The sequence below is a fragment of the Equus caballus genome, chromosome 8 (assembly GCF_041296265.1).
Source record: "Equus caballus isolate H_3958 breed thoroughbred chromosome 8, TB-T2T, whole genome shotgun sequence".
NCBI classification, from domain to species: Eukaryota; Metazoa; Chordata; class Mammalia; order Perissodactyla; family Equidae; genus Equus; species Equus caballus.
In genome coordinates this window covers 35,696,358-35,708,408 of record NC_091691.1, presented here as the reverse complement: position 1 = coordinate 35,708,408, position 12,051 = coordinate 35,696,358, and positions in this window count along the sequence as shown.

The window sequence follows — 12,051 nt, the reverse complement described above, 5'->3', positions numbered from 1 at the left end:
TCCGGCAGGTGTTTCTTGCGATTCAACAGGGGGCTCAGGCATGCTAAGCAGTTGATTCCGGCGTGTCCGGCACGTGGTTCCGGTATGTCCTGGAGGTGGTTCCGGAGTGTCTGCCGAGTGGTTCTGGCGTAGCCGGCAGGGGATTTTGGCGTGTCCGGCAGGTGGTTCTGGGGAGTGGATCAGGAACTTCCGGCATTGTCGGCTGGCGCATCGCCGTCTCCGGCATGTGGTTGTGGCACGTCTGAGAGGTGGTTCCGGCATGCCCGGCAGGTGATCCCGGAGAGTCCTCCAAGTGGTTCTGGTGTACCCCGCAGGGGTTTCTGGTGTGTCTGGCAGGTGGCTCTGGTGATTCGAGCAGGTGGTTCCGGCGTGTCCGGAACATGGTTCTGGCACGTCTGAGAGATGGTTCCGGCATGGCCGGCAGGTGACTCCGGAGTGTCTGGCATGTGGTTCTGGCACGTCTGAGAGGTGGTTCCGGCATGCCTGACAGGTGATTCCGGAGTGTCGGCCAATTGGTCTTGGCGTACCCCGCAGGTGATTTTGGCATGTCCCGCAGGTGTTTCTTGCGAGTCGAGCAGCTGGCTCAGGCATGCTCAGCAGGTGCTTCCGGGGTTTCCGGCACGTGGTTCTTGAGTGTCTGAGAGCTGGTTCTGGCATGTCTGGCAGATGATTCCGAAGTGTCCGCCAATTGGTTCAGGTGTAGCTGGCAGGTGATGTTGGCGTGATCGGCAGGTGGTTCCAACCAGCCCGGCAGGTGATTCTGAAGTGTTCACCAACTGGTTGTGGCGTAGCCGGCAGGTGATTTTGGCATGTCCGGCAGGTGGTTCTGATGATTCGAGCAAGTGGTTCCGGCGTGCTCGGCAGGTTCTTCCGGTGTCATTGGCATGTGGTTCTGGCATGTCTTAGAGGTGGTTCCGGCATGCACGGCAGGTGGTTCCGGCAGGTCCGGCAGGTGTTTGCCGTCTTCCCATGATCTGGTTCCGGCATGTCCGCAAGGTGATTCTGCAGTGTCCACCAAGTGGTTTTGGCATAGCCGGCATATGGTTTTGGCCTGTGAGGCAGGTGGTTCCGGCATGTCCAGCAGGTGGTTCCGGCGAGCTCTGCAGGTGCTTCCGGTCTCTCCGGCACGTGTTTGTGGCACGTCTGAGCGATGGTTCCGTCATCCCCGGCAGGTGATTCCGGAGTCTCCGGCATGTGGTTCTGGCACCTCTGAGAGGTGGTTCCGGAATGCCTGGCATGTGATTCAGGAGTGTCTGCCGAGTGGTTCTTGCGTTACCGGCAGTTGATTTTGGCGTGTCCAGTAGGTGGTTCTGGGGAGTGGATCAGCTGGTTCCAGCATACTCGGCAGGTGGTACCGTCGTGTCCAGAACATGGTTCTGGCACGTCTGAGAGGTGGTCCCGGCATGCCCGGCAGGTGATTCTGGAGTGTCAGGCATGTAGTTCTGGCACCTCTGAGAGGTGGTTCCGTCATGCCAGGCAGGTGAATCTCGAGTGTCTGCCAAGAGGTTCTGGCGTAGCCAGCAGGTGATTTTGGCGTGTCCGGCAGGTGGTTCTGGGGAGTGGATCAGGAACTTCCGGCATTCTCGGCAGGTGCTTCCGCCGTCTCCGGCATGTGGTTGTGGCACCTCTGAGAGGTGGTTCCAGCCAGCCCGGCAGGTGATTCCGAAGTGTTACCAAATGGTTGTGGCGTAGCCAGCAGTTGATTTTGGCGTGTCCAGCAGGTGGTTTTGGCGAGTCGAGCAGGTGGTTCTGGCGTGCTCGGCAGGTGTTTCTGGTGTCATTGGCATGTGGTTCCTTCATGTCTGAGAGGTGGTTCCGCCATGCCTGGCAGGTGATTCCGGAGTGTTCGCCAAGTGGTTCTGGCATAGCCGGCATGTGATTTTGCATGTCCTGCAATGGTTCCTGGGAGTCGAGCCGGTGGTTCAGGCGTGTCCGGCATGTGGTTCCGGTCTGTCCAGCAGGTGGTTCTGGCGTGTCCGGCATGAGGTTCTGGCACGTCTGAGAGGTTGTGTCAGCATGCACGTCACGTGATTCCGGCTTCTCCGCCAAGTGGTTCTGGTGTAGCGGGCAGGTGATTTTGGCGTGTCCGGCAGGTGGGACCGGTGAGTCAAGCAGGTGGTTCCAGTGAGTGTTTCCTGTGTTTCTGGTCTGTCGGGGAGATGGTTCCGGCCTGTCCGGCACGTGCTTCTGGCACTTCGGAGGGGTTGTGCTGGCATGCCCGGCAGGTGATTCTGGAGTGTCCGCCAAGTGGTTCTGGCGTAGCCGGCAGGTGATTTTGGTGTGTCCGGCAGGTGGTTCTGGGGAGTGGATCAGGAACATCCGGCATTCTCGGCAGGTGCTTCCGCCGTCTCCGGCATGTGGTTGTGGCACCTCTGAGAGGTGGTTCCAGCATGCCCGGCATGTGATTCCGGAGTGTCCGACAAGTGGTTGTGGCGTAGCTGGCTGGGGATTCTGGCGTGTCCGGCAGGTGGTTCTGGCGAGTCAAGCAGGTGGACCCAGCGTGTCCGGCAGGTGGTTCCGGTCTGTCCTGGAGGTGGTTCCGGAGTGTCTGCCGAGTGGTCCTGGCGTAGCCGGCAGGTGATTTTGGCGTGTCCAGCATGTGGTTCAGAAGAGTGGAGCAGGTGGTTCCGGCATACTCGGCAGGTGGTTCCGGCGTGTCCGGGACATGGTCCTGGCACGTCTGAGAGGTGGTTTCGGCATGCCCGGCAGGTGATCCTGGAGAGTCCTCCATGTGGTTCTGGCGTAACCCGCAGGTGTTTCTGGTGTGTCCGGCAGGTGGCTCTGGTGAGTCGAGCAGGTGGTTCCGGCGTGCTCGACCGGTGGTTCCGGCAGGTCCGGCAGGTGTTTGCCGTCTGTCCATGACGTGGTTCCGGCATGCCCGCAAGGTGATTCTGGAGTGTCCACCAAGTGGTTTTGGCGTAGCCGGCATATGATTTTGCCTGTGAGGCAGGTGGTTCCGGCATGTCCAGCAGGTGGTTCCGGTGAGCTCGGCAGGTGCATCCTGTCTCTCGGACACGTGGTTGTGGCACTTTTGAGAGATGGTTCCGGCATACCCGGCAGGTGATTCCGGAGTCTCCGGCATGTGGTTCTGGCTCCTCTGAGAGGTGGTTCCGGAATGCCTGACATGTGATTCCGGAGTGTCTGCTGAGTGGTTCTGGCATAGCCGGCAGGTGATTTTGGCGTGTCCAGTAGGTGGTTTTGGAGAGTCGAGCAGGTGGTTCTGGCATGCTTGGCGGTTGTTTCCGGTGTCATTGGCATGTGTTTCCGACATGTCTGCGAGGTGGTTCCGCCGTGCCTGGCAGGTGATTCCGGAGTGTCCGCCATGTGTTTCTGGAGTACCCGGCACGTGATTTTGGCATGTCCAACAGGTGTTTCTTGCGATTCGAGCAGGTGGCTCAGGCATGCTCAGCTGGTGCTTCCGGTGTCTCTGGCACGTGGCTCTGGTGTGTCTGAGAGCTGGTTCTGGCATGTCCGGTGATGATTCCGGAGTGTCCACCAAGTGGTTCTGGTATAGCTGGCAGGTGATTTTGGCGTGTCAGGAAGGTGGTTCCGGCTAGTTGAGCACGTGGATCAGGCGTGCTTGCCAGGGGGTTCAGGCGGGTCTGGCAGGTGGTTTCGGTCTGTTCGGGGTGTGGTTCCGGCATCTCAGGCACATGGTTCTGGCACATCTGAGAGGTGGTTCCGGCCAGCCCCACAGGTGTTTCTGGAGTGTCCGGCAACTGGTTCTGGCGTAGCTGGCAGGTGATGTTGACGTGACCGGCAGGTGGTTCCAGCTTGCCCGGCAGGTGATTCCGGAGTGTCTGCCGAGTGGCTCTGGCGTGGCCGGCAGGTGATTTTGGCGTGTCCAGCAGGTGGTTCCGGCGAGCTCGGCAGGTGGTACCGGCGTGTTCGGAACATGGTTCTGGCACGTCTGAGAGATGGTTCCGGCATGCCCGGCAGGTGATTCCGGAGTATTCCCCAAGTGGTTCTGGCGTAGCCGGCAGGTGATTTTGCATGTCCGGCAATGGTTCCGGCGAGTCGAGCCAGTGGTTCCGGCGTGTCCGGCAGGTGGTTCTGGCGTGTCCGGCACGAGGTTCTGGCATGTCTGAGAGGTGGTTCCGGCATGCCCAACAGGTGATTCCGGAGTGACCGCCACGTGGTTCTGGCGTACCCGGCAGGCGATTTTGGCGTGTCTGGCAGGTGTTTCTTGCAAGTCGAGCATGTGGCTCAGGCATGCTCAGCAGGTGCTTCCGGCGTGTCCGGCACGTGGTTCTGGTGTTTCTGAGAGCTGCTTCTGGCATGTCCGGCAGATGATTCCGGAGTGTCCACCAAGTGGTTCTGGCATACCCAGCAGGTGATTTTGGCATGTCAGGTAGGTGGTTCCGGCGAGTCGAGCAGGTGGATCATGCGTGCTCGGCAGGTGGTTCAGGCGGGTCTGGCAGGTGGTTTCGGTCTGTTCGGGGTGTGGTTCCGGCATCTCAGGCACATGGTTCTGGCACGTCTGAAGGTGGTTCCGGCCGGCCCGACAGGTGTTTCCATGGTGTCCGCCAAGTGGTTCTGGCGTAGGTGGCAGGTGATGTTGGCGTGACCGGCAGGAGGTTGCAGCAAGCCCAGCAGGTGATTCTGAAGTGTTCACCCACTGGTTGTGGAGTAGCCGGCAGGTGGTTCCGGCATGCCCGGCAGGTGATTCCGGAGTGTTCGCAAAGTGTTTCTGGCGTAGCGTGCAGGTGATTTTGCATGTCCGGTGGTGGTTCCGGCGAGTAGAGCCGGTGGTTCCGGCATGTCTGGCAGGTGGCTCCGGTCTGTCCGGCAGGTGGTTCTGGGGAGTGGATCAGGAACTTCCGGCATTCTCGGCAGGTGCTTCCACCATCTCCGGCATGTGGTTGTGGCACCTCTGAGAGGTGTTTCCAGCATGCCCGGCAGGTGAGTCCGGAGTGTCTGACAAGTGGTTGTGGCGTAGCCGGCTGGTGATTCTGGCGTGTCCGGTAGGTGGTTCTGTCGAGTCAAGCATGTGGTCCCGGCGTGTCTGGCAGGTGGTTCCGGTCTGTCCTAGAGGTGGTTCCGAGGGTCTGCCGAGTGATTCTGGCGTAGCTGGCAGGTGATTCTGGCGTGTCCAGCAGGTGGGACCGGTGAGTCAAGCAGGTGGTTCCAGCGAGTGTTTCCTGTGTTTCCGGTCTATGCGGGAGATGGTTCCGGCCTGTCCGGCACGTGCTTCTGGCACGTCGCGGAGGTTGTGCTGGCATGCCCGGCAGGTGATTCTGGAGAGTCCGCCAAGTGGTTCTGGCATAGCCGGCAGGTGATTTTGGCGTGTCCGGCAGGTGGTTCTGGGGAGTGGATCAGGAACTTCCGGCGTTCTCGGCAGGTGCTTCCGCCGTCTCCGGCATGTGGTTGTGGCACCTCTGAGAGGTGGTTCCAGCATGCCCGGCAGGTGGTTCCGGAGTGTCTGGCAAGTGGTTGTGGCGTAGCTGGCTGGGGATTCTGGCGTGTCCAGCAGGTGGTTCTGGCGAGTCAAGCATGTGGTCCCAGCGTGTCCGGCAGGTGGTTCTGGCATCCCCGTTAGGTGATTCCGGAGTGTCCGCCAAGTGTTTCTGGCATACCCGGCAGGTGATTTTGGCATGTCCGACAGGTGTTTCTTGCGAGTCGAGCAGGTGGCTGAGGAATGCTCAGCAGGTGCTTCCGGCGTCTCTGGCCCGTGGTTCTGTTGTGTCTGAGAGCTGGTTCTGGCATGTCCAGCAGACGATTCCGGAGTGTCCACCAAGTGGTTCTGGTATACCTGGCAGGTGATTTTGGCGTGTCCAGCATGTGGTTCCGGCGAGCTCGGCAGGTGGTACCGGCGTTTCCGGAACATGGTTCTGGCACGTTTGAGAGATGGTTCCGGCATGCCCGGCAGGTGATTGCGGAGTGTATGCCAAGTGGTTCTGTCGTAGCCGGCAGGTGATTTTGCATGTCCGGCGGTGGTTCAGGAGAGTCGAGCCGGTGGTTCCGGCGTGTCCGGCAGGTGGTTCCGGTCTGTCTGGCAGGTGGTTTCGGTCTGTTCGGGGTGTGGTTCCGGCATCTCAGGCACATGGTTCTGGCACGACTGAGATGTGGTTCCGGCCGGACCGACAGGTGTTTCCATGGTGCCCGCCAACTGGTTCTGGCCTAGCTGGCAGGTGATGTTGGCGTGACCGGCATGTGCTTCCAGCCAACCCGGCAGGTGATTCCGAAGTGTTCGCCAAATGATTGTGGCGTAGACGGCAGGTGACTTTGGCATGTCCAGCAGGTGGTTTTGGCGAGTCAAGCAGGTGGTTCTGGCGTGCTCGGCATGTGCTTCCGGTGTCATTGGCATGTGGTTCCGGCATGTCTGAGAGGTGGTTCCGCCATGCCCGGCAGGTGATTCCGGAGTGTTCGCCAAGTGTTTCTGGCGTAGCCGGCAGGTGATTTTGCATGTCCCGCGGCCGTTCCAGCGAGTCGACCCGGTGGTTCCGGCGTGTCTGGCAGGTGGTTCCGGTCTGTCTGGCATGTGGTTCTGGGGTGTCCGACACGAGGTTCTGGCACGTCTGAGAGGTTGTGTCGGCATGCCCTTCACGTGATTCCGGCGTGTCCGGCACGTGGTTCTGGTGTGTCTGAGAGCTGGTTCTGGCATGTCCAGCAGATGATTCCGGAGTGTCCACCAGGTGGTTCTGGTATACCTGGCAGGTGATTTTGGCGTGTCCAGCAGGTGGTTCCGACGAGCTCGGCAGGTGGTACCGGCGTGTCCGGAACATGGTTCTGGCACGTCTGAGAGATGGTTCCGGCATGGCCGGCAGGTGACTCCGGAGTGTCTGGCATGTGGTTCTGGCACGTCTGAGAGGTGGTTCCGGCATGCCCGGCAGGTGGTTCCGGAGTGTCCGCCATGTGGTTCTGGCGTACCCGGCAGGTGATTTTGGCGTGTCTGGCAGGTGTTTCTTGCGAGTCGAGCATGTGGCTCAGGCATGCTCAGCAGGTGCTTCCGGCGTGTCCGGCACGTGGTTCTGGTGTGTCTGAGAGCTGGTTCTTGCATGTCCGGCAGATGATTCCGGAGTGTCCAACAAGTGGTTCTGGCATACCCGGCAGGTGATTTTGGCATGTCAGTTAGGTGGTTCCGGCGAGTCGAGTAGGTGGTTCTGGCATCTCAGCAGGTGGTTCAGGCGGGTTTGACAGGTGGTTTCGGTCTCTTCGGGGTGTGGTTCCGGCATCTCAGGCACATGATTCTGGCGTGTCTGAGAGTTGGTTCCGGCCGGCCCGACAGGTGGTTCCAGAGTGTCTGCCGAGTGGTTCTGGCGCAACCGGCAGGTGATTCTTGCGTCTCCAACAGGTGGTTCTGGGGCGGGGATCAGGTGGTTCCGGCATACTCGGCAGGTGGTACCGGCGTGTCCGGAACATGGTTCTGGGAAGTCTGAGAGGTGGTTCCAGCGTGTCCGGCAGGTGGTTCCGCTCTGTCCGGCAGGTGGTTCTGGTGTGTCCGGCACGATGTTCTGGCACGTCTGAGACGTGATTCCGGCATGCCCGACAGGTGATTCCGGAGTGTCCACCACGTGGTTGGGCGTATCCGGCAGGCGATTTCGGCGTGTCTGGCAGGTGTTTCTTGCAAGTCGAGCATGTGGCTCAGGCATGCTCAGCAGGTGCTTCCGGCGTGTCCGTCACGTGGTTCTGGTGTGTCTGAGTGCTGGATCTGGCATGTCCGGCAGATGATTCCGCAGTGTACACCAAGTGGTTCTGGCATACCCGGCAGGTGATTTTGGCATGTCAGGTAGGTGGTTCCGGCGAGTCGAGTAGGTGGTTCCGGCATGCCCGACAGGTGATTCCGGAGTCTCCAGCATGTGGTTCTGGCACCTCTGAGAGGTGGTTCCGGCATGCCCGGCAGGTGATTCCGGAGTGTTCGCAAAGTGTTTCTGGCGTAGCGTGCAGTTGATTTTGCATGTCCGGTGTTGGTTCCGGCCAGTAGAGCCGGTGGTTCCGGCATGTCTGGCAGGTGGCTCCGGTCTGTCCGGCAGGTGGTTCTGGCGTGTCCGGCACGAGGTTCTGGCACTTCTGGGATTTTGTGCTGGTATGCCCGGCAGATGATTCCGGAGTGTTCGCCAAGTGGTTCTGGTGTAGTCGGCAGGTGATTTTGCATGTCCGGCGGTGGTTCCGGCGAGTCGAGCCGGTGGTTCCGGCGTGTCCGGCAGGTGGTTCCGGTCTGTCCAGCAGGTGGTTCTGGCACTTCTGAGTGGTTCTGCTGGCATGCCCGGCAGGTGATTCTGGAGTGTCCGCCAGGTGGTTTTGGCATAGCCGGCATGTGATTTTGGCCTGTCAGGCAGGTGGTTCCGGCATGTGCAGCAGGTGGTTCCGGCATGTCCAGCAGGTGGCTCAGGCATGCTCAGCAGGTGATTCCGGCGTCTCTGGCTCGTGGTTCTGGGGTGTCTGAGAGCTGGTTCTGGCATGTCTGGCAGATGATTCCGGAGTGTCCACCAACTGGTTCTGGCATACCCAGCAGGTGATTTTGGCATGTCAGGTAGGTGGTTCCGGCGAGTCGAGCAGGTGGATCAGGCGTGCTCGGCAGGTGGTTCAGGCGGGTCTGGCAGGTGGTTTCGGTCTGTTCGGGGTGTGGTTCCGGCATCTCAGGCACATGGTTCTGGCACATCTGAGAGGTGGTTCCGGCCGGCCCGACAGGTGTTTCCATGCTGTCCGCCAAGTGGTTCTGGCGTAGGTGGCAGGTGATGTTGGCGTGACCGGCAGGAGGTTCCAGCAAGCCCAGCAGGTGATTCCGAAGTGTTCAGCCACTGGTTGTGGCGTAGCCGGCAGGTGATTTTGGCGTGTCCGGCAGGTGGTTCTGGGGAGCAGATCAGGAACTTCCGGCATTCTCGGCAGGTGGTTCCGGCGTGTCCGGCACATGGTTCTGGCACGTCTGAGAGTTGGTTCCGGCATGCCTGGCAGTGATCCCCGAGAGTCCTCCAAGTGATTCTGGCGTATCCCGCAGGTGTTTCTGGTGTGTCCGGCAGGTGGCTCTGGTGAGTCGAGCAGGTGGTTCCGGCGTGCTCGGCAGGTGGTTCCGGCAGGTCCGGCAGGTGTTTGCCGTCTGTCCATGACGTGGTTCCGGCATGCCCGCAAGGTGATTCTGGAGTGTCCACCAAGTGGTTTTGGCGTAGCCGGCATATGATTTTGGCCTGTGAGGCAGGTGGTTCCGGCGAGCTCAGCAGGTGCTTCCGGTCTCTCCGGCACGTGGTTGTGGCACGTCTGAGAGATGTTTCCGGCATGCCCGACAGGTGATTCCGGAGTCTCTGGCATGTGGCTCTGGCACCTCTGCGAGGTGGTTCTGGCATGCTCGGCAGGTGATTCTGGAGTCTCCGGCATGTGGTTCTGGCACCTCTGAGAGGTGGTTCTGGCATGCTCGGCAGGTGATTCTGGAGTCTCCGGCATGTGGTTGCGGCACCTCTGAGAGGTGGTTCCAGCAAGCCTGGCAGGTGATTCCGGAGTGTCTGCCGAGTGGTTCTGGCATAGCCGGTAGCTGGTGTTGGCGTGTCCAGCAGCTGGTTCTGGCGAGCTCGGCAGGTGGTACCGGCCTGTCCGGAACATGGTTCTGGCACGTCTGAGAGATGGTTCCGGCATGCTAGGTAGGTGGTTCCGGATGGTCTGCCGAGTGGTTCTGGCGTAGCCGGCAGGTGATTCTGGCGTGTCCAGCAGGTGGTTCTGGGGAGTGGATCAGGTGGTTCCGGCATACTCAGCAGGTGGTACCGGCGTGTCCGGAACATGGTTCTGGCAAGTCTGAGAGGTGGTTCTGGCATGCCCGGCAGGTGATTCCGGAGTGTTCACCAAGTGGTTCTGGCGTAGCCGGCAGGTGATTTTGCATGTCCGGCGGTGGTTCCGGCGTGTCCGGCAGGTGGTTCCGGTCTGTCCAGCAGGTGGTTCTGGCGTGTCCGGCACGAGGTTCTGGCACGTCTGAGAGGTGGTTCCGGCATTCCCGACAGGTGATTCCACAGTGTCCGCCACGTGGTACTGGCATACCCGGCAGGTGATTTTGGCGTGTCAGGTAGGTTGTTCCGGACAGTCGAGTAGGTGGTTCCGGCGTGCTCGGCAGGTGGTTCAGGCGGGTCTGGCAGGTGGTTTCGGTCTGTTCGGGGTGTGGTTCCGGCATCTCACGCACATGGTTCTGGCACGTCTGAGAGGTGGTTCCGGCCGGCCCGACAGGTGTTTCCATGGTGTCCGCCTAGTGGTTGTGGCATAGCTGGCAGGTGATGTTGGCATGACCGGCAGGTGTTTCCAGCCAGCCCAGCAGGTGATTCCGAAGTGTTCACCAAATGGTTGTGGCGTAGCCGGCAGGTCATTTTGGTGTGTCCAGCAGGTGGTTTTGGCGAGTCGAGCAGGTGGTTCTGGCGTGCTCGGCAGGTGCTTCCGGTGTCATTGGCATGTGGTTCCTTCATGTTTGAAAGGTGGTTCCGCCATGCCCTGCAGGTTATTCCGGAGTGTTCGCCAAGTGGTTCTGGCGTAGCCGGCAGGTGATTTTGCATGTCCGGCAATGGTTCCGGCGAGTTGAGCCGGTGGTTCCTGCGTGTCCAGCAGGTGGTTCTGGTCTGTCCAGCAGGTGGTTCTGGGGTGTCCTGAACGAGGTTCTGGCACGTGTGAGAGGTTGTGTCGGCATGCACTACACGTGATTCTGGCTTGTCGGCCAATTGGTTCTGGTGTAGCGGGCAGGTGATTTTGGTGTGTCCGGCAGGTGGGACCGGTGAGTCAAGCAGGTGGTTCCGGCGAGTGTTTCCTGTGTTTCCGGTCTGTGCAGGAGATGGTTCCGGCCTGTCCGGCATGTGCTTCTGGCACTTCTGAGACGTTGTGCTGGCATGCCCGGAAGGTGATTTGGAGTGTCCACCAAGTGGTTCTGGCGTAGCCGGCAGGTGATTTTGTCATGTCCGGCAGGTGTTTCTTGCGATTCAACAGGGGGCTCAGGCATGCTAAGCAGTTGATTCCGGCGTGTCCGGCACGTGGTTCCGGTATGTCCTGGAGGTGGTTCCGGAGTGTCTGCCGAGTGGTTCTGGCGTAGCCGGCAGGGGATTTTGGCGTGTCCGGCAGGTGGTTCTGGGGAGTGGATCAGGAACTTCCGGCATTGTCGGCTGGCGCATCGCCGTCTCCGGCATGTGGTTGTGGCACGTCTGAGAGGTGGTTCCGGCATGCCCGGCAGGTGATCCCGGAGAGTCCTCCAAGTGGTTCTGGTGTACCCCGCAGGGGTTTCTGGTGTGTCTGGCAGGTGGCTCTGGTGATTCGAGCAGGTGGTTCCGGCGTGTCCGGAACATGGTTCTGGCACGTCTGAGAGATGGTTCCGGCATGGCCGGCAGGTGACTCCGGAGTGTCTGGCATGTGGTTCTGGCACGTCTGAGAGGTGGTTCCGGCATGCCTGACAGGTGATTCCGGAGTGTCGGCCAATTGGTCTTGGCGTACCCCGCAGGTGATTTTGGCATGTCCCGCAGGTGTTTCTTGCGAGTCGAGCAGCTGGCTCAGGCATGCTCAGCAGGTGCTTCCGGGGTTTCCGGCACGTGGTTCTTGAGTGTCTGAGAGCTGGTTCTGGCATGTCTGGCAGATGATTCCGGAGTGTCCGCCAATTGGTTCAGGTGTAGCTGGCAGGTGATGTTGGCGTGATCGGCAGGTGGTTCCAACCAGCCCGGCAGGTGATTCTGAAGTGTTCACCAACTGGTTGTGGCGTAGCCGGCAGGTGATTTTGGCATGTCCGGCAGGTGGTTCTGATGATTCGAGCAAGTGGTTCCGGCGTGCTCGGCAGGTTCTTCCGGTGTCATTGGCATGTGGTTCTGGCATGTCTTAGAGGTGGTTCCGGCATGCACGGCAGGTGGTTCCGGCAGGTCCGGCAGGTGTTTGCCGTCTTCCCATGATCTGGTTCCGGCATGTCCGCAAGGTGATTCTGCAGTGTCCACCAAGTGGTTTTGGCATAGCCGGCATATGGTTTTGGCCTGTGAGGCAGGTGGTTCCGGCATGTCCAGCAGGTGGTTCCGGCGAGCTCTGCAGGTGCTTCCGGTCTCTCCGGCACGTGTTTGTGGCACGTCTGAGCGATGGTTCCGTCATCCCCGGCAGGTGATTCCGGAGTCTCCG